General features: G+C 42.1%; 1 protein-coding gene and 1 long non-coding RNA gene across 5 annotated transcripts in view; one reads left to right on the forward strand and one right to left on the reverse strand.

Annotated features, from left to right (window-relative positions):
* Window positions 1–26,909, reverse strand: part of LOC111870614 (irregular chiasm C-roughest protein) — a 525,714-nt gene that overhangs the window by 174,375 nt on the left and 324,430 nt on the right. Inside the window, exon 1 of one of the 4 annotated variants that reach the window (XM_023863051.2) lies at window positions 7,242–7,426. The exons of the other annotated variants lie outside the window; for them this stretch is intronic. The gene's annotated coding sequence lies outside the window, so the exon portion shown is untranslated. Of the gene's footprint in view, window positions 1–7,241; window positions 7,427–26,909 lie in introns of those variants that run through there. 4 annotated transcript variants of the gene reach the window in all.
* Window positions 1–26,909, forward strand: part of LOC117282805 — a 196,369-nt gene that overhangs the window by 73,825 nt on the left and 95,635 nt on the right. The window lies entirely within an intron of this gene.

Genomic DNA, 26,909 nt, shown 5'->3' on the forward strand with positions numbered 1-26,909 from the left:
CATGGCGCGGCCCCGCTCCGTTCCTTACCGGGCTACGAGTGTCTTCTCTTCAGCGTGACTGACTTGGTTCTGATTTGCGAGTCTGTCACTGCTTCAGCTTCCGCTGTCCGCTCGTTAACACTCACAGCTGAACTACCTTCTGAATTCTCTTACGACTGAATCACTGAACTCAGTCGGAGTCTGAGTCTTATGTTACGACCGACGGTCAGTCTGCCAGTCTGTATTGGAATAAAGTACCCATCTGGGGCTTACGAACAGATTTTCATTACTGTCAGACAGTTGTGGGTTTGTTGATGTGGGCCGCTCTCTCTGATGAGAGGAAGGGTCCGTCGTTTACAATTGTTGCTGGTCCTCGCCAGCTCAGTCATTCTCGGGTCCGAGTCCCTTCCGAACCATCTTTTAAAGTTCGGGGCGAACCGAAGAGTGGTCACTACCTCGAAGAGTCCGTCTGTTACTGCGTCTGTTCTTTGCCGCGGGAATGTACTTACAGAACCGTTGCCTAACAAGGACTATTCCGCTCCTATTCTTTACCAGAGAATTCCCGAACTCTAGTTTGAGACAAAAATGCTGCATATTCCCTTCTTACATTCCTTCGTCTTCCCTATTGAGACTCAAACCTACCGTGTTATTAATATTTCAATGGGATGAGAAGTTTGTATAAACTTGATAGAATTTAATTTCAGTGTATAAATTTCCGAAGTATAACTCTGAAAAATTCTTCATATACTCCAAGAAAATCGGTCTGCCTTAATTAAGTGAAGTTACAGCGCGGTATGTACTCACTTTCACGGGAGCGTTTGGTTTTCGTTCTTGGCCGACGTAATGATTCGTCTCCATGCTTTACGATAATTTCTCGCATCACGAATCGCCTTTAGCTTTTCGAGTTTCGAATTCAGTTCCATGTGATGACTCATATCTTCTGGAGCATAACGCCATGAAGTCCGCTGAAAGTCAACCGACGTTTTTTGCCACCACCTTTCACGCTGATTTCTTGCTTGACTTATTCCTCCGAAACGTCGGTGGAATTTCAGTGGACTACACGGCGCTATATCCCAGAAGATAGAACTCTTCTGAAGTAAGTACGTTCCTCAGAATTATTACTTCTTTCCTGGTCTTTGTTTATCGTCAGAAACGAAGTCCAAAAACCCAGTAATTCTGAGCATTACGCGCCCTCATCAGAACCCTTCAGAATCCTACACACGCATTTCGATCTACCCTGTTTCTGTGTGAACTGTTCTGTATGCAAACGTCACATCAGTTCAGTGTAACTGTTCTCAGTCCGGTTGTGTGGTGACGGACAATTTGAGATCGTTGAAACACAAAACCGCAGCTTAGGCAACCGGACTGACGCCACAGCTCCGCAGCTGATACGAGTGCCTGCTTCTTCCCTATGCGGCTATTTGAGAATACTGGCCCTGATGACGCCCATTAGTCTATCCGTCATCAGTCATTGGGTTTCTTAACATACACGATGTTACTTTCTGACGGTAAAATTGGTTAACCTCACGCGAAACTCCCAGCCCGGAGAACCGGGTTCTACCTTTTGTCTTACCTGTGACCTGAGGCAGATCAGGGGACAGTGCTACTGATATAAAGTAGAATAATTTCATTTACTAACCGTAGTTGGTTGAGTCCCTATGCTACAAACCGGAAGGTTGCGGATTTGAATCCAGATGATGCCACTGGATTTTTCAATTGACCTAAGCCTTCCAGCCGCACTATAGCCCTGGGGTCAACTTAGTCTAACAGAAATGAGTACCAGGAATCTTCCTGGGGACAAAGAACGGCCGGCGCATAAGGTTGATCCCACCGCCATCTGTGAGCTGATTGTATAGGAAATGTGGGATCCTCGAGGTCTCACAATCCTGTGGGCCTCCGCGGTCTGTTACAGGGATATACGTATATACCTTTTTAACACTTTCAGTGGTTGACTGATGAATTTTAATATACTATTGATTATTTTAGACCGCCTCTGTGGTCTAGTGGTCAGAGTTCCTGCCTACAGATTCAGAGGTTCCGGGTTCGATTCTCGGCGCTATCAGTATTTTTGAAAAGTAGTGGGTCCGGAACGGGGTCCACTCAGCCTTGTGAGCATACTTGAGGAGCTATTTCAAGGAAATAGCGGCTCCGGTCTAGAAAACCGATATTAATGGCCGTGGGGATCCGTTGCGCTGACCACGTGACATCTTCTATCCACGAAAGTTGGCATTAACTTCGCTGACAAGAGGGGGTCGCTCTGTCGGTGTAGTTCGCTTGCGGACTACAGGCCACTGAGTTTGTTTTTTTATTGATTATTTTATGGTAGCAAAGCTTCCAGGTCGGTTCTGGGGACCTACGCAGCCTCCCATACAATGGATACCGGAGGACATTTTCAAGGGGTAAAGCGGCACGGTCATGAAGCTGATTACTCACCTCCATTTAGTGCCGAGGTCAAGAATACTTGGAGATAAACCTTCACTCCACCGTACATCTTCTTACCTTATCTCATGGTAGCAGAGTAAAATCTAAACAAAAAAAAAAATCTATGCATATCCATCTCAGAATTACAATTGACGGAATCCAAACTCCTTGCGCCATTGAGCCCTATTAATTTTGTTGTTGTAATCACAGCGGGATGACACTGATTGCTGGGGCCTAACGTACCCGCCCCGGATGGAAAACGTTGGGAGGAACCGAAATGTTTGGAGAAAAACCGGCCCCCAGTGTCATACTGTCCACCACAAATCTCTCGCGGACTGACCTGGTACTGAACCCGCGGATCTGCGGCGAGAAGCCGGCGAATAGCCGCCCGAGCTACGACACAAACAATAAGCATATAACCGCATTACGCGAACATACGATAGGAAATGAAAACAAGATCATGCCGTACTGTAGCCTCTGGCTGAATGTGCTCTTAACAGAAACCATTCTTACCATCTTAGTGTCTTCACTAGAGCGAGCGGTGCGTGTCCTGTACACCTATGAGGCCAAGTGTCCGAGCAGTGTCATGATGTGCCCACAATATCACACGCCTAGCCCCCAGCCACAGTTGCATGTTGACCCCGTTTTTCTCTCAGCTAATGGCGGTATGTACTACATCCCCTCACTGTTTCGTCAAGTATTTAGCATGTAGCATACGATATAGGGGCGGGCGGGTGCGCGCGCACCTATGTGTGTAGTGACAATAAAAGCAGTTCGTGATTGTGAGAAATTCAAAAGGCCCACTGCTGTAGATCCTGAAATACAGAACCTTAGAACAGGAAGCAATGCAGTTATTCATATTAACTGTCCAACATGCATGTCCCCAAACAGAATGAGTCTGCAAAAGTCCGTACAAATATGGCATACATTGAGACCAGCACTTACGGAGGCTTTACCAGTCTTCAGCAGAAGAGAGCCACAAGCACCATGCACATGTGTTTCAGATGCTACCATACCGAATTATTGTAACAGAGTAGGAACACAGTAAGTAAGTCTTGTGTATATAGTATTTGTCTTGCTTTCATATTGTGACATGACGCTCGAAAGCCGGAATAGTGAAATCGAAGGAGACGTCAATTGTTAGGCCACATCTCGATAAACACATTCCCGCGGCAACGAATACGAATCAACAATCGAATAACTTCCGTTTCTATGCAACGGCGCTGTAAGTTCATACCTCCTTTCAATGCCAGACAACGGCTCGGCAAAGACGTTCCCGCGGCAATGAATACGAATCAACAATCGAATAACTTCCGTTTCTATGCAACGGCGCTGTAAGTTCATACCTCCTTTCAATGCCAGACAACGGCTCGGCAAAGACGTTCCCGCGGCAATGAATGCATGCAACAATAAGATTTGTTTGACGCGGCATTTTTATGCGGTCCGTGTTGTATCAAAGGAGAGTCAGTGAGTGTGTCTGTGTATCACCCTATCGTTGCTAGATAACAACTCGATAAAGAAGTTCCCGCAGCAATGAAGAATTGTTGGCGTCGTTTTCTATGCCGTCCGTGTCGTATCAAAGGAGAGTCAGGAGTGTGTCTGTTTATCACCCTATCGTTGCTAGATAACAACTCGATAAAGAAGTTCCCGCAGCAATGAAGAATTGTTGGCGTCGTTTTCTATGCCGTCCGTGTCGTATCCAAGAAAGTAACGGATTAGTTCTTCCAAGAACTTCCTGTTAATGTACAGATTTGCAGCACACAGGAATGTAGTCCTGGCGAATTCCGTGACATGAGACATGGGTTGTCATGCGTTGGTGAACAGTTCTCAGCATCGAAATATAGAGTGATGTGCTGCAGTGTGAACAGTCAAGGGAATCCAGTCACAAAGAACCGCTTGTCTTGTGCTTAATCTCGCACCTGCATCTCTAAGTAGAAAAGTTTGATTCTAGAATTTCTTTGTTTCTCCGCGCAATCTATTACTTTTCAATAATTTTATTCAATAACTGAAACTGCAAGACTTCCCGCGCAACTAGACAGCTGTTTGCATAGGCAAGTGCAGTGCTATACCAAGGTACAATAAACTCTGCAGTTCGATATTACATTTATGACGCGCGGAGCAATTACAGCTGATCAAATTGCTGTTGGGTAGGTGGAAACTCTTCTTGGGAACATGAAGAACAGCGTTCCGGATTTCCTCAGCACGTATCCATTAAAACAAATTTACTATCTCAATTTCATACACAGAAATTTATCGTAAGTTGGTACCTTTGTATTATCACAGCTGAAAGTTATGTTAGAAATTTGTTTCCGAAGCTGCCACAAAATGCAGAACAGTGCTGACTGCAGCGGACAGACTGTGGGATTTAAGGGCGATGAATAAACTGATATTTTAACAGGAATTATAAATTCTGTGTCCATGCAGAAGAGGGTTCCAAGCTAAAGCACGTGCAAGCTACTGACATAATCACAATTTTCTGTTCAAGAAACAACAGACGCTTCAAAACACGTCCTTTTACTTTTATTTCAATTAGCTACAGTAAATTACAGCACAGCTGGAAATTCGTATACACAGATGGAAGAGCGTTTCTTATAACTTTGTTGTCTTTGTTTTGGAGCAAATAATCACGTGAAGGTGGAAGTTTACAGAGGGAATATTGCCTTCCTCTGTGTGTTTATTGGAGTCTGGCACAAAAAGTGGAAGCAGGGCAAGAAAATTGGTATAATTTTGTATTCAGCACCGGACTCTTAACTGACAAGTAGAATGTAAGCCTTTGGACCTCAGGGTCGAATTTAGAAACGTATGAGAGGAAATTGTTATCTTGTAGGAGAGAGTTTATATTACATTTTGTTTCGTCATTACTGCATATAAGAAGGGTTTATAATTGGAGATAGGAACTGGAAATAATAGGTATCAATAGACTAATAAGACAGGTTTACTATAAAGAAATGGTAGGAGGATATATATATATAATGCCTAAAAGATAACTACTGAAAATGTTGTATCAATATTAATAGTAGACAGAAGATAGCAAGGACTTCCAATAAAAGATAAAAGGGATATACTTTAAGCTACCATCCATTAGCAATTAACGGAAATATTTAGCGCCTTAGACTCGTTTTGTAAAATCAGAATAATTAGCAGCGCTTATCTTCTCGGCACGTGACACTCAACTCATTCTCCTCTCCACACACAAGCAACAATATTGTGCAAATTTAGTGAAATGTCGTTTTGTAAAACTTTAAAATGCTTCATACATTTTTAAGCTTTAGTTATATAATCTAATATATAATATTGTATATTAATTGTAAGGTTAAAATAAAGGTACTAAAATTTTGGATATTCTGTAAGCGTATCAAGCCCTTAAAATATCAGCGCGCAGTTTCTCTTCCACTCCACAGTTTTCTGACTAGGGAAGACATGGAAACTGCGTAATATACCAGCAAGTGGCGAGAGCTGCCTAGCAGAAAACAAATTCCTTTTGATAAGTTAAATGTTTGCCTTTCTAAAATGTTGGCAGATACACTTCCAAATATATAAATGACACATCATAAAAATTGTTATAATTAAAAATGGATTACCATTAAATATTACAGAACTAAAGGAACTACACAGCATAGTGTATCCATATTGCCTGTGTTTCATTACATATTTGATCTCTTTAAAGAAAGCAGTCTTCTTGGATGTGGCGCCGTATAGATATTGTGTTAACTGACGTTTCAGAGGAACGTATCGCTTCCATCTTCAGGGTAGAAGAAAAGGAGGAAATCTGCGAGCGAACCAGCGTGAGCATGTGCTAACAGACTAACAGTCTGTTCCTCCGAAACGTCGGTTAACACAATATCTACACGTCGCCACATCCCAGAAGACTGCTTTCTTCATAGTCAATGCAATGAAAACCTCACATCTTACATATTGATCTCTTTAGTTGTGGCGGGACCCCTATCCTGCACCAAACAGTCACTACCGGTTATATCTGACTGTACAGTCGAGCCCAATATTTCAGGAGGCTTTTGTATTAATACCTATGTGAGATCTTAAATAGGTTATGAGGATGAGAACTGGTTAGAAGGCTTAGGGATAAGCTTCAATGGGAGGTTCTTATGATGACAGTAATAAACCTTCGGAATTTGTGAGGCATGGGGCCCGTTACTGCAGCTTCCTCCACGCGCAGTGTCAACAAACGCCTGCTCTTTTGCGACAAAAGTTAAAACGCTCTTCTTCATATATACGAATACATTCGCATTTCTCCAACAAGTCAAACTTGAGCAACACGTTGGATCATGCTTAATTCAATTCGATTTAGTTTACGTTGTATTTACGTGTGTTGGTGTTAGTGAGAATACATATGAAACAGGTATCGCTGTAGGCAGGTGACACTGTGTAGGTGAGTTAATAAGCTCATAGCCGTGCTGTAAGACTGAAATATTTCTCGTTCATCTGCATGGCTATGAGATGCTTAAGGAAGAAACTCTGTAGACTGAAGGTAGGCAGTTAATTAGTTATTGACGTAATGGAGGGTAAGCAGGCATGGGCTTCTCTGAGGGGCGGAGAAACCCATTATAATTCGGGTCAGGAAACTTACAGGGTCGACACTGCGGTAATCCCGTCCAGATTAGCATCTTTGGGATACCCGGTTGGAATATTTGTACTGGATTTGCTATCCCTGACTGCGAATCTTAGTCCTTGCACAAAAAGGAGGAAGCAGCCCGCAAAACAAGTTCTCCCCAGCTATTCATAACGTGTTACACTTGGTTCGACGCCACACAACTACAGCTGTTCATACATCGGGAGACAATAAGCAACCTTCCCTTTAGAAGGGCACCATCACACAGACTTACAGCCACGTATATGCTTCAAGTAAGCTGAGTTCATTGTTGTTCCTAGGCTCCGTGTGGGCTTCCTGTTACAATCTCTCTCCATGCATAAGCTTGCTCTTCTGCTCACGAACTAAAGCAGCAATATCACTGCTGAGCTGAGAGTTTCATGCAAGTTGTGGTGTCGGTTGTTATTAAGCTCTTTACGTTGTCTGTCTGCCTGTCATGAAGAGATGCTGACTTCTGGTCTTTCAGCGGAAATGCTAGGACTGCTGGGAAGAGCACGTCACAGAGCTACACGCCTGCGGTGTCCGGTCAACTGTGAAGAACCAGAACATGGATATCCGATTTAGGGCAGGCGAATTTGCTGTAGTCTAAAAAAATTACATATTTTTTTAATTGTTTCTCTTGCTAGGCTTTAAAAACGGAATGCAATGAAAGTCTGTTTCGTTCAGATGTGAGGCGCTGCCTGTTTATTATGCCGGTCTGTTGGTTCGCACTTACGGTTCGTGGTCTCCAGCGGTTGATGGCCATTCCTGCCGTTTCTGGAATTTATTTTTTCGTGCTCATACTGTATTAACTGAAAAATGTAAAAAGCAAGTATGTTAAAAAATTTTAACTTAAAAATATATTTTTGCAAGGCATAAATATCGTAGCAGTTGGACATCCAGAAAACTCCCTATTCTCTGCCACCGAGCTATAGAACTATCTGTTGACGAGATATTATTTCCATTCTTCCAACCGGCCGACCATAAGTTGGCCTTACAGACACACACACAACGAATATCCTGCATATAAAACTTCTGATGACGTAAGTAATTTTGTTATATGGTGGGATAACCACTAAGAGAATAACAATGCTACAATATATAGGCCTACGTAGGTAGTAACATTTACACTCTTTGCACTTACCGGAGTGGCGATATAAAGCAACTTGTATGAATAGAGAAAATTACCATTTTTCTTATTGTCACTGCTACTACTTCTGCTGCTTCCAAAACTAATACTGCTAGGAATAATGCCGGGTACCCTGAAGATGGAGGCGATACTTTCTTCCGAAACGTCGGTTCACACAAGATTTACACGGCGCCACATCCTAAAAGACGGCATTCTTCATAGTCACCGTCTTGAAAACATCAAATCTTTCATAATGCTGCTAGGTTTGCTACTGTAATGCTCCACTGCGGTTCCATCAGTATGGGTATGTAATCTTCAGTATATGATTCAAACCGAGAAGTCACCGTCAGACGATTACTACATTTTATTTTCGAACATAGTTCTGGTATATCTAAATGCAAGAAGTGCTCAACCCAAGGAAAGCCCCTGGATGTGAACGAATTACAGGAAGAACACTGAAAGAAATGCCAAGATAAGGCATTATCCATCAAACAACCATAAGCAACTGAATTGTTAGAGCAGAATACTTCTCAGATCACAATTTTTCTGAAGCCCGGTGAGCCTCCAGAGGAAGGCAGCTCATACAGGCCGATCAGCCGGCTCCCAGTAATGAGCAAAATCTCCGAAAAGGCTGTACCCAAGAGATTACGTCATATTTTAGAAGAAACTCGAAGCCTCCCGGACAGAAACACTACCACAGAACACGTACTCCGATTTTCAGAGACAATAAGAGGAAGTGTACTGCTGTGCGGCCTTCCCAGGCATCACACAAGCGTATGCTAAAGTATGGCACCCAGGCCTTCCGTATGCAGACTACTGAATACTGGAATCACATCTAACGGATAGACTCCCTCAAGCGAAATTCAAAGACGAAATCACAACCTCAAGGAAAACTGAAGCAGGCGTACCGAAAGTGTCTTAGGACCCGTCCTATGTCTTATCTGCACAAGCGAAATCCGACATCAGACAACACAACAACTGCTACCTTCACCGATGTTACAGCAGTCTTGGCCACACATGAAGATCCAGCGACAGCCTCAATGAAACTCGAAGCCACCGTCAGTAAACTCGATGATCAGGCGAAGAAATGGAGAATTAAAATAAATCGAAGCAAATCTACGCATATTACATTCATCCTATGCAATCAAACCTGTCCGACAGTGCAAATGGGTAATGTTGCTCTACCCCAGAAAGAAGTGAAATATCTGGGCATGCATCTCGATAGAAAACTGAGATGGACAAAGCACATCAAAACCAAAAGAAAACAGCTCAACCTAAAAGAGAAACAAATTCACTGGCTGCTCGGAAGATGAACACCTTCAATAGAAGGGAAATTCCTCTTACCTAAAGCAGTACTCAAACCCATATGGACTTATGGAATTCAGCTATGGGGAACAGCCTCAAATTCCAACATCGAAATCCTCAAGCGCTTTCAGTCCAAGACTCTCCGACCCATTCTGAACACACCTTCGTACATAAATAACCACAGGATCCATGAAGATCTACAAATGAACACAGTTCTCAGGGAAATAAAAAAGTGGAATAACAAATAAAAAAGTAAAGTAAGTAAAGCTATCCCTGTAACAGGCCGTGAAGGTCCATGGGGTTGTGAGATGTTGAGGCTCCCACATTTTCTAGACAATCGGCTCATAGATGACGGTAAGGTTGTCAGCCTTACGCGCCGGCCGCGCTTTACTCCCCAGGAAAATTATTTAATAAATTCCTGGTACTCATTTCTGTTACAGGCTGAGTCGAACCCAGGGCCATAGTGCGGCTGGAAGGATTAGGTCAATTAAAATCAAATGACCTCTTCGAGACTTGAATCCGTGACAGTTAAGAAAATTAGAAAACCACAGAAACGCACTAGCAGTGAACCTACTAGACAATAGCGAAACTACACACAGACTGGAAGGTACTCGTACACCGTCCAAACTCTACCAGACAGACCTGAGTAAACCCCCAATAAAAGCATTAAAATGATACCTGATTAAAAAAATGAGAATGAGTTACGCAACTGAGCACAACTCATTCTCGAGCCAGTACTTATTGAACATATATATTTATAGCAGGCTCTGCAGATTATGTATAACAAATTGGGGGGGGGGGAGAAATAATTCTGGGATTCATACGCCGGTGGGAAAATGAAATCCCGGCGTTCGGCTTACCTTGGTTCGTAGAACTGATGAACTGTACGAACTGCGCTGTAGTAACGCTTGGCCGCCGAAATTATTTCTTTTGTACTGGGCTGGAGGCGTAGGGTACATGTTCCGGTTCCCATGACTGTCGCTCTCCGAGGAAAGATGCAGAACCAATTAAATAATGTCGAAGCAGTGCCTACATCTCCACACGCGCGATCCGTGGCCAAAACACTAATTTGTTTCGATTGACTGCCATTTGGTTCCTGCGAACCTTTCGTTGCAATCACAGAGTTTCCTGGAAACTTTCGTAACGTTCGGATATGGTGGTTTCACGACAGAGACATCCGGCATTCTGAATTCAATAAATTAAATATTTTGGTTAATCTAATATATAATTTCAATTACATTATTATAATTATTATTATTTTGACGTGACGGCTGAAAGCCGGAATAGTGGAGCCAGAGCTAGACGTCCGTTGCTGAGCAACGGAGGGAAACCAAGTTCCCTTTACAATGTACAGCAGCGAACGTCTGCATATGTAACAAGGTGGAAACGCTTAGAAACGCGAAAGGTTGCTTGGACATCTCAGACAGAGCAGTGAGTCGTACTGAGCAGCAGAAGACTAGACACTAGACACTAGAGACTAGAGACCAGTTAGAGATTCGCAAGACAGACGTCGTTAAGAAAAGTTCAGTGTATGAGCTTTATAATAAACCGTAATTGTAATATAGACGCTCAATAAATCCAGTCATCAAATCTAGAACCCTCAATTATTCGTCACGTCTACCTCTTACACGTAACAATTTGATGTCAGAAAATGGTTACGGCAGTAAATTCATTGCAATATTATTTTGGACCATCGGTGGATATTTCAACGTAATAGTTCAACTACTCATCAGATTACGAAAAACTGTAAATTTGCCTGTAGATTTGTATTGGTGTGAAGCTCGATCACCAAAATTAAGGGGTAAAAGTTATGAGATTGTCTGAAAACAGGGTGCTGATCCAGCGGGAATGAAATGACAAGAGGCTGGAGAAACTGCATAACAAGGAGCTTCTAAACTTTTCCTATTCGCCAAATCTGATTGGACTGTTCAAGTCAAGGAAGGAAAGATGGGGAGCGCATGTAGTGCCACTGGAAGAGAAAACGAACGCATTCAGGGTTTTGGTGGGAAAGTCAGGAGGTAAAATACCACTAGGAAGACCAAGAAGTAGAGTGGAGGATACTATAAAAATTGACCTTAGAGAAATAGCCTCCGGGATATGGAATGGATTCATCAGGCTTGGGATATAGACCAATGGTGGATTCTTGTTACCACGGTAATAAACTTTCAAATACCTTAGAATAATAGGGTTTGTTGTGTAGATGAGCAACTTTTGGCTTCTCAAGAAAGACTTGGCTCCATGGATTTATTATTATTAGTATTATTTGTAGTTTATTTGGCGGCGCTGCCAGAAACACAGCCCACATGGTCCCGAATGATTAGGCAGTACTGAATAACAGGAAGTGACGATGGCATGGGAAGAAGCCCTCATAACCCAACGTAAGGCATCACCCAACACTTGACAGAAAGGCTTAAGAAGAGTCACGATAAACTTAAAGATATGCTTGCCGAGATTCTAACCGAACACCCCTTGAATTAAAGTTAACTGGAATCGTTACCGCTGGAGTCAGTTCCGTATCTGAGAGGTATTACAGCTGATGCCGCTCACAGTGGCCGGGTGGTCTAAGGCACGGACTGTCTTCGCCAGCTTCAACACTGGGGTCGTGGGTTCGAATCCCACTCGATGCATGATTGTCTGTGTGAGTTTATTTTGTCTTTGTGTTCTGTGCAGGTAGCGGCCTCGAGAAGGGCTGATCCCCTGTCCGAGGAATCCTACTGATTGTCTATAAAATTAAGAAACTGGAGTGAAGCAAGCGTATCACAGACGTCCTGTGCTCCGGAGGGAGCAACAGAAAATATGCATGATTGGATTACAGTTTACGTTAAGCAAAGCGAGCCTGGTGCAGGCAAAGCACGAAGAATATCCGGAAAGTAACGATACAAAATCCAGAAAATATTTGTGAAGCATTTTTCGGAGGGATTCCCTTATAGCACTTTCAGAACACACATTTCTTTACTTTTCGGTAGAGTCACCCTGAATCGCGATGCACTCTGTGAGCCTGGGAACGATATATTTAATTCCAGTGCCGTAGAAATCTCCCGCCTGCTCTCTTAGCCATGGAGAGCAGTTCTTGGTACGTCTGGACACTGCTGATGAAGTTCATCGACGGTTAGACGTCTGTCAGCACGAATGTTTTCATCAATTCTTTGGATGATTTCATCAGTGACAACGGATGGCCTTCATCATGAACATCACTTCCTCCCGCTTCAAATTCACGGCACCATTTTGCCACGCTTTGCCTGTTCATAACAACTTCTCCGTAAACAGGAACAAGATGGCGATGAATTTAAGCAGCAGCTTCTCCTTTCGCATGAAGAAATAGAATTACTGCACGAACCTCACATTTGGCGGCATTCTGAATCGGCACGGCCATTCTGAACACAAACTGCTAGTAGAACGTTGCCGTGACTATGGCCGGTGAACTCAGCCCTGTCATATGCTTCCTATCTCACGGCAGCACGGCCATTCTAAACACAAACTGCTAGTAGAACGTTGCCGTGACTATGGCCGGTGAACTCAGCCCTGTCATATGGTTCCCATCTCACACGGCAGCACGGCCATTCTAAACACAAACTGCTAGTAGAACGTTGCCGTGACTGTGGCCGGTGAACTCCGCCCTGCCATACGGTTCCTATCTCACACGGCAGCACTGCCATTTCTGGAAAAAGAAAACCCCTTGAATCTTTACTGGACTTGTATCTTTACTTTCCGGATATCACTCGCAAAAAAAAAATATTTGCAAGTGTTGGTGGGCTAGACAGCGACCAGGTTACGGGCTGATCGACAGAAAAATTGTTAGTGATTTAATGTTTATTTATCGGTTAAGTAAGTTACGTAATGACGTTGGATCTGTTTCAAGTGCTTTAATTAACTGTGGAGTAATTGATAAGACGTCGAGCCATGCAGGAAGCTAATGACCATACATCTTTATGGACCTCATACATTCTAGCGTGTTCTGGAGGAGGCCTGTGAGGTATTCACATAGGAACTGAAAGGAAGCGTTCGGATTTGCTTTGAAGTGTCTGCAACTTAATGTCTGTCAGTAACAGCTTCTGAACCAGCTGAGCAATATCTCGAAGTTCGATATGAATATATGCCTCCAGGAGTTACAAACTCAACTAACTAATACTGAGATCCTAGAACCGGAAGGTTCAGTATCGCTTTCACCAAACTCTGTCACAGGAAACGAACCTGGTCTATTTCATTTCTTAAAATACATCTCATTATGATCCATATTAATGTGGAAGGATTCCGTCTTCTGGGATGTGGCGCCGTATACTTCTTGTGTGTACCGCCGTTTCGGAGGAATGTATCGCCTCCATCTTCAGGGTAGAAAAATCCGCGAGCGAGGAACGAGCGTGAGCAGGTGGCTGCAGACTGAAGCCGGTTCACACAAGATCTACACGGCGCCACATACCAGAAGACGGCATTCTTCTTATCCACCGCCGTAGAAACCTCAAATCTTACATAGTAATATTAGTTACCTACTGTATATCCTTATCGGTCTTCCTAGCCCACGTTTCCCGAGGTTTTGCCATCAGAATTCTCTATTTATTACTTGTCATTCGTACCCTTTATAGACTGACAATATTAGACGCTATGTAACCATGAGCTACTAAGCTCTGTTAATGTAGCTATCTTGAACATCTACTTGCCTCCAGAGGGACTGCGTGATCAGTAAGTGTGGTTATATCTGAAAATAAGTCAGTATTTTTCAGATGTTATGGCAATTGTTATCATTAACTGTAAATGTAGTTTCTTTGTTTTCCTGAATTGAAAAATTGCGAACAACGTCAAGCGATTTGTCTTACGGAACGTTCAGAATACAAAACCAGCTTCATTCCACCGGGAACCACCCGCACTGTTTGTGTGACCCCCCTCCGGGAAATGAGGCACGCAGCGGAAATATTAAAATGAACCCAAGTGGGCGCTAGAGTGAGCCCAGTCTCGCGGTGTCTCATGGGCCTCTCTTACTCGTATCTGCGGAAGCGGTGTGAATAGGGTCGAAAGTTGGAACAGCACTTCAACATTGACCTCTTGGCATTATCGGCCCTAACTTTGTGGTTGCTTGTAGGCTACAGAGAGTATAGATGGATGTTTTGAGCGCGATATCTTAAGAAATGGAAGTAGTCAAGTCGTTCAGAAAGAGGATGTTGTTGAGTCTAAGCTATTCATGAGGCAGGAACTCGATTTGTATTGGGTTTCCATACAGCGCAGTAATTTTAAAGTTTTTATCGGTACAAAGCTGTTTACGCTGCTTCCCACTTGTCTGAATATGTCCACAAATAAAACTTCGCTGAGTTAACTTGATATATTTTATATGAGATATCCAAAGAGAGCTTGAAGTTGCTTTATTATATTTTAACGCGTATAGCTACTAGACAACGCCGCAATACACATCTCGCGTAAGCGCGCTCAACGATAAGACGGATGATTTTAGCTTTCAAGCTGCTGGGGCAGCAGATCACTGAAGGGAAAGAACGCAACTGCGATTGGTATAGCCCTGTACGATGAAACAAAGTTGTCGGGGGGGGGGGGCACGTGGTCAGGAGAGTCTGTGTCTCGGGCGAGATTCGAAACGTGCGCCTAATGAACAGAAGTCTGGAGCGTTACCGTGATACCAACTTTTCGGTTTAGATACTCATGTTACTTAACGATTCTGTTCCAACTGAAAATGTTACACAGTGTCCAATGTTGTGGTAAGATAATCATGAAGGGTAGGAAGGTAAAGTCTTTGAATCAGGCGATCTCCGAGTTAGTATTCCTGCATTCTGTAAACTGAGAAAGACCACGAAAGATCTCCGTATAGCCGATATCCAATCATTGCACAATATCTTCTAACAGTGTAGTGTTGCGTGTACAATCGCATGTTCAGTCCATAGGTCGGACGGTCTAAGGACTTGCTACATTATTAGACCACAAGACTGGACAAAGCCCTTTTTTCATAAATTCAAATTCCGTCAAAGTTAATTATGTGTCACAGCTCAACACCATGCTTTATCGCGCTACAAGAAGCAAATGTACGTGGTACATGTGGCTTTTCACGTTTCCTTGTTTATGTTAGCCCTTCGTACTGCTGTCGCCTTCATCCTCGGAATTGTGCATGTAACTGGGTTGGAACCTCCCCAGAAATGGTTCAAATGAAGCCCTTTAATCCGATCTCGCTGTGGCCAACGTCGGATGCAGACCGCAGCTGGGAATGACCAATCTATACTACAACAGATAGGATTTGAACAGAAGAATCTTCCTCTCCTATATTCATTTACTCTTTTGAGTATATCATCCATGAACTAAAATTTTATGTGTGTTTCAAATCACTAGTATTATCATGAAAATTACAAATAGTGAAAGTAAGTAAGTAAAAGTAAAGTAAAGCTATCCCTGTAACAGGCCTTGAAGGCCCATAGGGTTGTGAGACGTTGAGGTTCCCACATTATCTAGACAGTCGGCTCAAAGATGGCGGTAAGGGTGTCAGCCTCACGCGCCGGCCACTCTTTACTCCCCAGGAAAATTCCTTGTACTCATTTCTGTTAGAGGCTGAGTCGACCCCAGGGCCAGAGTGAGGCTGGAAGGATTAGGTCAATTGAAAAAATCCAATAAAAATTTATAATGATATTTTTCTTCTCTGGAAAGAAGTTATAGTACGTTTATACAGATGAAGTGATAGTAAATGACCTTACGTAGCTAATTCGGGAATTTCACACAAAGTTGCGCAAGTCACGCGCTAGCATGCTAGACAATTTGTAAATGTCCTCCTCACCGAATTTAGTGCTAGAATCGCTCAATAGGACTTTCGTGCGTTCGTTGATCTAATGAAATTTATAACTCCTCACGTTCCAGTAATTTATTCTGTACCGGGGTGCACATTTTTAATGCAATGAATCACACCACCGAGAGTGCACCAACTGAAAATTACGCGCTTTCATTTCCTGACACACGATAAGATTAAATAAAATTGCTTCTCCTCATTCTGCTGTGTCTTTTTTGGGATTTCAGTCGAGAGGTTTGACTGTTTTTCCCACGAGGACGGGATTACTGTTTACAGTTCTACTGCTGAAGAAAGCAGTCTTCTGGGATGTGGCGCTGTGTAGATATTGTGTTAACCGACGTTTCAGAGGAACGTATCGCCTCCATCTGTCTACTAGTCCGTTAGCACCTGCTGACGCTGGTTCTTCGCTTAAGGATTTTCTCCTTTTTTCTTCTACCTTGAAGATGAAGGCGATACGTTCCTCCGAAATGTCTGTCACCACAAGCTCTACACGGCGCCACATTCCACAAGACTTTTTTCTTCATAGTCACCGTCGTGAAAACCTCAAATCTTACACAGTTGTACTGCTGCTCCTCATCACAGCTACTCGTATGTAATATTAGCAGTTGTCAAAACGTCATTAAATAAGCTGAGACTGAAGAAAGTTTGGGTAGAAACCTTTAATCGCCCGATTGTTGAAATACTTTAACACTGATAATTAATTATATTATATTGGGCGTATGTATTGTCTGAGTTACCTGTTGTATACTTTATATACCGTCCCTTAATAACGTAATGAAAATGATATGCGTGTAATGATAACCAATCACTGAAGCGTTGAGTACATCAAATATAATGGACAGTGTTCCGCGTAATATCTATATAATATTCTTATCGCACAGGGATAAACTGCTTTCGTCGGAGACGTTTCTGTAATCCTGCTATATCAGATCTATATCAGTGTGTTCTGTACCACGATCCGCCTATGTAACGCATCATGACAATATCGGACGGGCAAGGACGCTGAACTATACATTGATACAAACAAATTCCGTGATTTTAGTCCGCAAGCGAACTATACCGACCAAGCGACCGCCACCTGTCAGCGAAGTTTAATGGCAACTGTTGCGGATAGAGGGTGTCGCGTGGTCAGCGCAACGAATACCCACGGCCATTAATTTTGGTTTTCTAGACCTGAGCCGCTATTTTCTTGAAATAGCTCCTCAATTATCCTCACGAGGCTGAGTGGACCCCGTTCCAGAACCACTACTTCTCAGAAAACATATGGGTCTGTAGCTAGGAACGCTGACCACTAGACCACAGAGGCGGTCAATTACCGTATTTACGCATGTATAGGCCGCACATTTTTTGCCAAAAATTCAAGAGGAAAACTGGGGTGCGGCTTATATTCGAAATATTCGAAATCACACTTCATTTTAAAAAAATTATATTCATAATTAGTAATACAGGGTGTTCTACTCCTGAAATAATATTCCAAGAAAATTATTTTTTCTATAATTTCTGTCTGAAAATTGTGCTGCGGCCTATACACGCACGCGGCCTATACGTCCGTAAATACGGTATACACTGATACCTGCTGAAAATAGATTTTTGTTTAATTTATGAGATTTTTGTTTCTGAATAACAAAGGAAATTGCCATGACATTCACGTTCTTAAGATGCGACAGAAACTTTCTGTTTCAGGAGTTGAAGTGTTTTTGATAAAACCCATAAAAACGACTGTACATTTCTTCAGGGTGCAACGTACGACGATCTCACTAAAGGCCGCTATTGTGTTTAAATTGTGTGACAAATGATTTTCATGTGATGCATCATCTTTTTACGCTGTCAGACATTTCGATCAGACTAGGAACTTTACTTCACCTGATCTCTCCTACTTCAAAGAAAAACATGAAAATTTATAATACTCACAGGCTGATCAAAGCAAGGATAAGAAGGGCGGTGCATGTAGCACGCACGGGAGCGATGAGAACTGCGTAAAGCATTTTGAGATGTGCACTCGAGAATAATACTGAAAGGAATGTGAGAATATGGACGACTGAAAGCATCTAGTTCAGGACCGAGACCATCCGTGGGCTCCCTGAACAGGCAATTGTGACATTTTGCATTCTCACGACGGTGAACATGAGAATTTTATTTTTCTGGGACCTAACGCCACCTCACTCATCTGTCCTCAAGATGGAGGCAGCAGGCACCATTTACCAAGCTAAACAGTGTCATCCCGAAGGACCGTAACCTTAACTGCAAGAAGTTAATCCGGTTGGATATTTGACCAACGGACACTACTTCACGTACTACCAGTTCACGCAAGTAGAGCATTGGGAAGTGACAGCAACGGGACGTGACAAACTGATTACAAGATGCAGAACGTGGTCAGTGTTAATAAATTATTTGTGCGTACGTTATAAAATAAGTTACGCAACCCAGAAGGGTGCCATTCATAGGTCTATTTTATCCATATCTGAACGTTATAAGTAAAAATGCGCCAAATTACAAAGTTTAAAATAATCTGAAGATGTTATTTTGATTTTCCAAGATCGAAGTTTCAAGATAAAGAAAATGAATCGAGTGAAGAGGCAGGCGTCAAATCCTTTCTGTAATCACATGACAACCAGCAGAATGAACACGTAACAACCACACCTCAAACAGACGACAGCAATGTGCACAAGGCCAACTACTGATCCATTAAAATACTTACATGCAATATTATTACGAATTTTACCGACGGATTTCCCACATCACTAGGCAGTGCTTCATCCCCTTCTGGGCATGCATTGGCGTGACTTGTAGCATATGTGTGACACGCGAAGCATGCCTGCAGCTGGTATGCAGTCCCGCTGTCATCACGTTTGACCCACTGCTGAGGAATTTTGAAATATCTCAACAAAGTTACTGTTACAAATTCAAAATCCGTTATAATGTTTCCGATGATATTCTCAGTGTGCATTCGGTGCTCTTTTGTAATGGTACATGAACTTTACTTCAAATGGAATAGAGTTCGATTCCCATCCCATGTAGATGGATCATCAGTTGATTCTTCCGTTTCAACCAGTCGTTTGAAAGTTTTTAACTTCACAAATATCAGTGTTTCATTTCTTAGCCGTAAACTCAAACAGTTTCACTGACACTAGCTGCCCATGAATTCCAACTGTAGTAAACGGGCAGCCGCTTTGATTACGTGTACAATGTCTACCGTACAGCAGAAAGCACAGAGCGCGTTACTGGAAAGATGGGAGATTCTTACACAAATTCATTCGGAAATCATGGAGACAGGGACGAAAGGAAAGGGGTTCTTGTGAAGACAGTAATAAACTGAGCGACCCAAGGACTATGAGGTTTGTTCACTGTTATTAAGGCCAAATAAATGTTTTCCAAAATAAACCACAAATATCTGAAGTCAAATAAACAGCAATTGCCATGAGCAATTCTGTACCTACGATATGCCGTTACCCCGGCAAAGAGCCCGCCCGGATATGCAGTATTCACCGCATCTGTTAGCGGGTGGCATCTGCTGAAGAAGCCTACGGCAGCGCAGCCCTGGAGGGAATTCTGAAAGTTCACTGCATGTCAGACTGGAGATCCGAACGACCCGAACGATGGACGTTCTGCAATAATTCAGCGTTGCTCCAGTTAGCTTGCTCCTCTAGACCCCCCGACGTGTGGTCTAGTAGAACGGTAACGTGAAGCGATCTTCAGTTAAGTAAACTGCAGTTAACGGGGGAAATGGTCACTTTACAGGGCAGTGATGCCACGTGTTGACGCATATATAACTTTAGCACATGCACTGCACCTCATAAATGTACCAGAACTCAAATATAAGAAGACGTATGACTAAAGTTTGAATGGACACATAGTTCGCTTCGAATGAGATATGAGAATCCATGGTTTCTGGTGCTCTGGATCTGAAATTACAGTAATATTTTATTACGAAGGGCCATACTTCTTAAGATTGTTCAAATTATTTTTAGCATCTTTCACTGAACACTGTTAGAGCAGGCTGAAAGACCTTTATATAATAAGGAACCCAACTGTTCGTCTCAGAAAACACAAAGCCCAAATAGGCCGAACTCGTTCTTGAAGAATCCGCCTTACGAAACTGACAGTTTCTCAGCTGGTGAAATACCGTGTTCACAGAGACTCAGTATTTGATCGTATCCTATTCTTTTTAAAATTCAGTCTGACTTTCACACCTTATATCTAAGATTAATAATAATATAATTCTGAGGTTAAGTTCTATTTGAATTATTTTATGAACATAGCAACATGTTATCCACGTGACAGTTAATTCATCACGTACCAGTGGCAACTACTTGAACAGAATTTAAACACTGTAAACTTAATGTTATATTTTAGCGTCCTTTTGCACTGATTTATGTCCATTATTATAACACACGCAGTCACAGGAGTAAGACACAACAACACAAAGCACAATACACATGAAAGTAGGAAGAATACTCCTACAGAAGAAGATAGGTGTGACTCGCGTACTGAAATACGACATAAGGATAACAAATCCTGAACAGTTTTAACATTTTTAATATTTAAAATTTAGCAATATATATGACGAATATATATTTAGTTATTTTAGTATAAAGACAACACGGCATGCAATGCAGTAGTTCGACGTACATCGAAAAGCACCTGAAGATGGCACTTTAGTGCCGAAACATGTAGTGCAAGAGAGAAGAGTAAGGTGAATAAATGTATGCACTGTAAGACGGTCAGAATAAATCATGGACACTGTAAACTTATTTACTGTCATTTTTAAGGATCCATGCAACACCGAAAGTCTTCGACATTTCCGTACATATTAACATGCACGAGATTCGAATCCATGATCCTACGTAACAGACTTCTAACACCATACTCAGCGAGTACCGGGGATCTTATGGGAAAGTAAGTTCCCATCACTTGCGTATATCAGCTTGTATCAATTATTAACTGAACATTACGTCAGCCTCACACACTCCAACGGCTGCGTCCATACAGATCGACGTCGGTGCCAATTTATCAAATGTTTCTAACATCAGAGCAAAGTTTTCTGAACGAGAAACTTAAAATCAGGAACTGAGCAGCGAATGCTTTAGCTGAAATTGTTCTGGAGAGTATTTCTCTGTGCTTCTGTATAAGCCTGCTGAAGATCCAGTCCAATTTAATCGAAACACATTACACAAAACACTGGACCTGACACGCATTGGCCCTCATGCGATATCCAAACAATAAATTCTAATATTGTAAATATTAAACATGCGAGCTGCAGGCGGGTAAATCACTTGGTGTCGTTGCTGGAAATATTTACTGGCTGCATGGGAGTATGTTGTCTGCCTATGTACATATACAGGGAGAGGTGAACCCTGCGCGCTGTTTTTACTTGATGAATTCCGAAGTTCCTGTAAATCACTTGACGGGAACTACTGCGGAACACAACTCAAGCTCTTAACGTTTCTTCGCAACTTAATTTACTATCCGCCACACACATACACACACACACACACACACACACCAACACACACATACCATAAAAAGCTAAACATTACCACGTGAATATGGCTCCGTGAGTAATAATAAGTGGTTCTGGATTGGCTGATTCAATTTATTAATAACTTGTTGCAATCTCTCTTAATGACAATCAACTATAGCGCTATCGCTAAACTACACACTTCACAAATTATTAGGAGCACACATCAAGTCTTCTTTTTGCGGGCTAACTCCATTGTACTACAGTGTAATCCTTTGTACTCATTCCGCACTTCCACAACTACTACGAACTTCGGAGCTCAACTCTCGTATATCCATTTTGCACGGACCCGACGGAAAGCACCGTTTCTTAAAAATTCGTATATGTCTTTACAGTTCCGTTGCCTGTAAATGGATGTTCTATTGTTCCACGTTACATTTCTGTGGGAATGTGTTTAGCTGCCCGATGCCAAGCAATGGGCATGTCGCGACCACACAGAAAACACTTCTTCCAATATATTTTCTATTCTTGCATAAGCGTATTTCGGGCGTTGCCTAGAAATGGGTCTACATGTCACAATATAAACAAAAGGTGTCTCGCGATCTCAGTCAAATGGAACGAAAATACAATGTAACAGCAGAACCCGAAGGTTCATTACCACTAATATTGAAGCCAGCCATGAGACAGCCATTTACGTCAATATTCATCTCAATTCTCCGTTTAGATCGTCTAAGCGGACCTTTCCTACGATGTTTACACCCCAGAATTCAGTATGTTTCCTTGTCGTTTGTGTCCTAGCTATATGCCCTACGCATCGTACCTCTCAGATATCTCCTCTAAGGCCTTGATGTCTTCCTTTGTTTTAAAACACCTGCAATTTATATTTTTCCTTCAGCCTTTAAATGAGATGGCAGCGAAATTATCGAACGAGTATGAAAAACTATTTATCTCAAAATAATATACCGCTTTTCAACAAAACTGTTGTTTGTATACACTAGGAGATGTGGGTCTGACAATTTATTTTGTGTCTGTGAATGCGAGGCGCCCCTACTTTTGAGCACTGTTCCACATATATCTGAGCTTCACTGGCTTCTGATACATAAATTGAAGCCTCAATCCACACGCATCCACGTTTACTGCATGCCGAACTTTGTTGTTTCAGGGTTTAGTATTTGTGTTTAACATGCTTACAGTAACTCCAGCCCACTCTCAACGCTTAACGTTTTTCGTACAATGCTCCATAGACAGTACACACAGATAATGCCCCAACATCGATGTTCGATTTGCCTGAATTCACAGACCACCCGCAACAACAGGCCCATCACGAGGGGACCGTGCGGTTTCTGCGGATTATTTCATGAATATAGACACAGCTACGTTAGAAGCAGGGTAAGATAGACTGCTTTGGGACTGTGACGGGAATAAGCCCCCATTAGTAGCTTAGTAACACGCAGATGATAATTGATTACCACCGCAGTTATTAACATCAAAATCTGTGATCAATGCTTGGAATTCCTTCGCCATGCAAATTCTCCAGTTCGTTCTACCGTCCGACAGAAACATTCCACACGCGGCTCCTTATCGTCCCAGCCTTATCAAGCTATCATGCTCATGCAGCATAGGAAGCACAGTTGCTTTATGTGCGCAAGTTGCACAATTGCACTGTGCACAGCAGCCGACAAGTCACGCGAAGTACATGTATCCTTCCGCGAATTGGTTCTGTGGACTAATATGCAGGTTTACTCGGTGGTCTCCTGCAGCTAGCTGCTCGTCATTGTTTTTCTGTTTGCTTTAGTACGACATCAGTGCTGCCCCTCGTGCCAAAAGTGTTTTATGATCAAAATAAAACGCCAAGTTCATCGGCCCTACTCCACAGACTGCAATGTGGCCTTGGGAATACCGACTGCTTCTTGCTGTAATTTGAGGGTTAACCATTGTCGCCGCGACGTGGGAACCAAACGATGTTGTTGGCTAATGCTTGGGATAGCTTCCCAACTTTACTCCAGAATTTTGATTCCCGAACTCCGTTAACGTTACAGGAAGGATTAACTTAATAAACCCGACGTCATGGAGTTAAGTAATACTGTGACGTACAGATCTATTGCTAAGCAACGACTCAGTAATCACACCCGCGGCAACGAATACGAAACAATAGAAGATATCGGTTACTAGGCAATGGATGTATTTTCTGTGTGGTCCGAGCCAAGGCTATATAACGAGAAGCGAACAATAACTGACAGTTCAGTTGGAGGAGTAGTGTGGTCAGAAGTCGAGAGTGTCCAGTCGAAGACAATGATTTGTGAAATGTTGTAAGGAGTTGTATAAAGGTCCTGTAAATCCGATCATCAAATCCAAAACCCGTTTTATAAGTCATGAGAACCTCTAACATGTGGCAATACAAACGTGTCACATCATTCAGTTTCAGAACCTGGACTGGATGATAAGCAAGATTAATCCAGTGGTTGTTTCCTCCACCAATTTTCACAACTCAGTTAAGAAGTTAAATTACCCTGTTGGTAATGAAGATTAATCTATGGGCGTATACGTATATGTAAATATTAATTAAGAGCTTACTAAACGTGAGATAAGAGAGCAACGACTCCATTATTTCGGGAAATCTTACAGTTTAAGAAAACGGGAGTGAAGACCGAACACTTTAGTGGCTAGCCCTCGATAAAGCAGACGGAGCGTGCTACTAGACTTGTTACTGTCATGAATATTCCGACATAAACAGGTTACGTAACATTACCTCCTCAGTGATAACGACATTACAAATTCCCTCCTGCTCTATCTTGCATAATTCTCTTTGCGTTTTCTTTTAAAACCTCGTCAAATTTTTTCAGAACCCAAAGTTTTCGGTTGTGAAAAACGTTTGGGAGACCTTGGCGAAGATCAATATTGCAAGAAGGTCCCGACAAGCCTTCACCGATCGGAATTATTAAGAAATAACGCGTTATAAGAAAATAAATGTGCACTTGTTTGACTTTTCTTTCTCGATATATCAATGTATTCACATTCCAAATGAATGTAACACTAACCAGGTTTCCCTTAGCTTCAGTACCTCTCGAGTGAGTATAAACTTTCGTGCTTGAACAGTACCGATGCTTTCCTGGACAAAGCGCTAACCCTCTGGCAGTTAGAGCGCTTTCGAAACTTGCTCGTCGGATGATGGGGGTTGCAGACAAGTATTGCTTGGAAACTTTCCGTAAATGTGCAGGAGGGACATGGGCAGCGACAACACGGATGGTCTTAAATGGCCGCGGGAACGTTTGGTGGAATAATGTTCCGAGCATAATTTCACTAATGTGTTGGCAGTGACATCCATAATGAAGCTTGATTATAATGCGGCAGGCTGCAAGCTAAGTCTAGCGCGGGCAGATTACAGCGCAGATAATGACCGTTACCACTGAGATAAGTGACATCTTTACAACATTTAAGTCTTTTGTTTGTTTTAATGTTACTTTCGCAGGCCCAGGCTTCTAGACTGAGAGCTAAAGTTAAGATATGCGGATCTCAAGCGCTAATTCCTTCCTCATAAAATTAACCGAGCAGGACTTCCGTTATATGGCCTATTAAGATATCCTCGGCGATGTTAGAACACAGCCTAAAGGAAAACTGCGATAATAGTAAAAGGCAATAAAAGTATTAAAATCATTATTCGCTACTATAAAATAACAACAGTTATACAGATTCTCTTTTTCTACGTAACGAATGTGATTTTAAATGAATGTTATCCAAAGGTTCGTTGGCCTATGCCGATGATGTGAATCTACTGGGTGATAATGTAGATACCATAAAGAAAAATACACAGACTTTAATTGACGCAAGTAAAGAGGTTGGTCTAGAAGTTGTTGTTTACTCCTCACACAGTACGGACATTTCCTTTCGTATGAGGAGGCACCTCTACTCTGTTAATTAACTTGCAACGTCATGGGCCTCCGATACCATCTTATATTTTTATTTTGCCCACGGAACGTATAAAGTAAACATACGACTGATCAGATGTTATAAAACACAAATTTTAATCTTGTTTTATATTATAACATTCAGTTTTGTATATAAATGACCGTTGTATTTTTACACAAAAGAATTAACTATTTTGTCATTGTATCTAATTTTACTACAGGTCAATAGTATATGTTTGTTGATTTGTAATCACCTGATGATGGCCGGTAACGGCCGAAACATGTAGTGAGGCATAGCTGGGTGTTAGCCTTGTACTCCTTAGTTGTTGTGTTGTGACGGAAAAATAAAGTTATATTCTCCAAGTATAATTAGAATGATCAAGTCAAGGAAGATGAGGTGGCAGGGAATATAGCACGAATGGTGGAGTAGAGGAATGCATGTAAAATATTGGCGGGAAGGCCAGAAAGAAAGAGACCACTGGGAAGACCAAGGCGTATGTGGGTGGACAATATTAAAATGGATCTTAGAGAGATAGGATGGGATGGTATGGATTGGATTGATCTGGCTTAGGATAGGGAAGGCTGGCAAGCTCTTATGAACACGGTAATGAACCTTCGGGTTCCATAAAATATTGGGAAGTTCTTGAGTAGCTGCACAATTGGCGGCTCCTCAAGAAGGACTCAGCTCAGTCAGTGAGTGAGTGAGTGAGTGATCCAAAGGTTCACACGTTTCCTATTTTTTCACAATAAAATATTTCTGTATGACACAAACTCCGTCCTAAGTGCAACAATTTATTGTAGTTTTTTTGTCTTTTCTTCTACACTACATGTTTCGGCCGTAAATGGCCATCATCAGGTGTATTTCTCTGACGTAGCTGTTATACTGCACGTAGTTTAAAATTTAAAAACACCAGCTTTGTTAATTGTTCATTTCTCCGTTGTTAATAGGTCCCGATATATCAGAATCCCCTTGCTGATATTTGTCACATATGTATAAAATCTCTGTTAAATTACATACGTCAATTTGATTTTTGAATTTTGGTATTTTTAAAATCTTCAATATAAATTTATTTTTTTTTCTTAATTTTAAAATTTAAAATTCAAAATTCACAGGGATACCTGCTCAAGGTCTACAATCTACATTGTGTAGAATGTAACAGGATGCTTAAATATAATATTGAAAATATTTCTGACTGGGTTTTAAACTATTCTTGCTCCATTACTTTCCACGGCCGCTACCGATTGCAGATGGAGTGTCTTCATTGCTTATCCTCAGGTTGTCCGGACACTCTGCACCATGCGCTTCCTAGCCTTAGTACATGTTACAGACAATGGCTTCATTAGCGCCACTGTTCCCT

This window comes from Cryptotermes secundus, unplaced genomic scaffold, assembly GCF_002891405.2.
Source record: "Cryptotermes secundus unplaced genomic scaffold, Csec_1.0 scaffold363, whole genome shotgun sequence".
Taxonomy (NCBI): Eukaryota; Metazoa; Arthropoda; class Insecta; order Blattodea; family Kalotermitidae; genus Cryptotermes; species Cryptotermes secundus.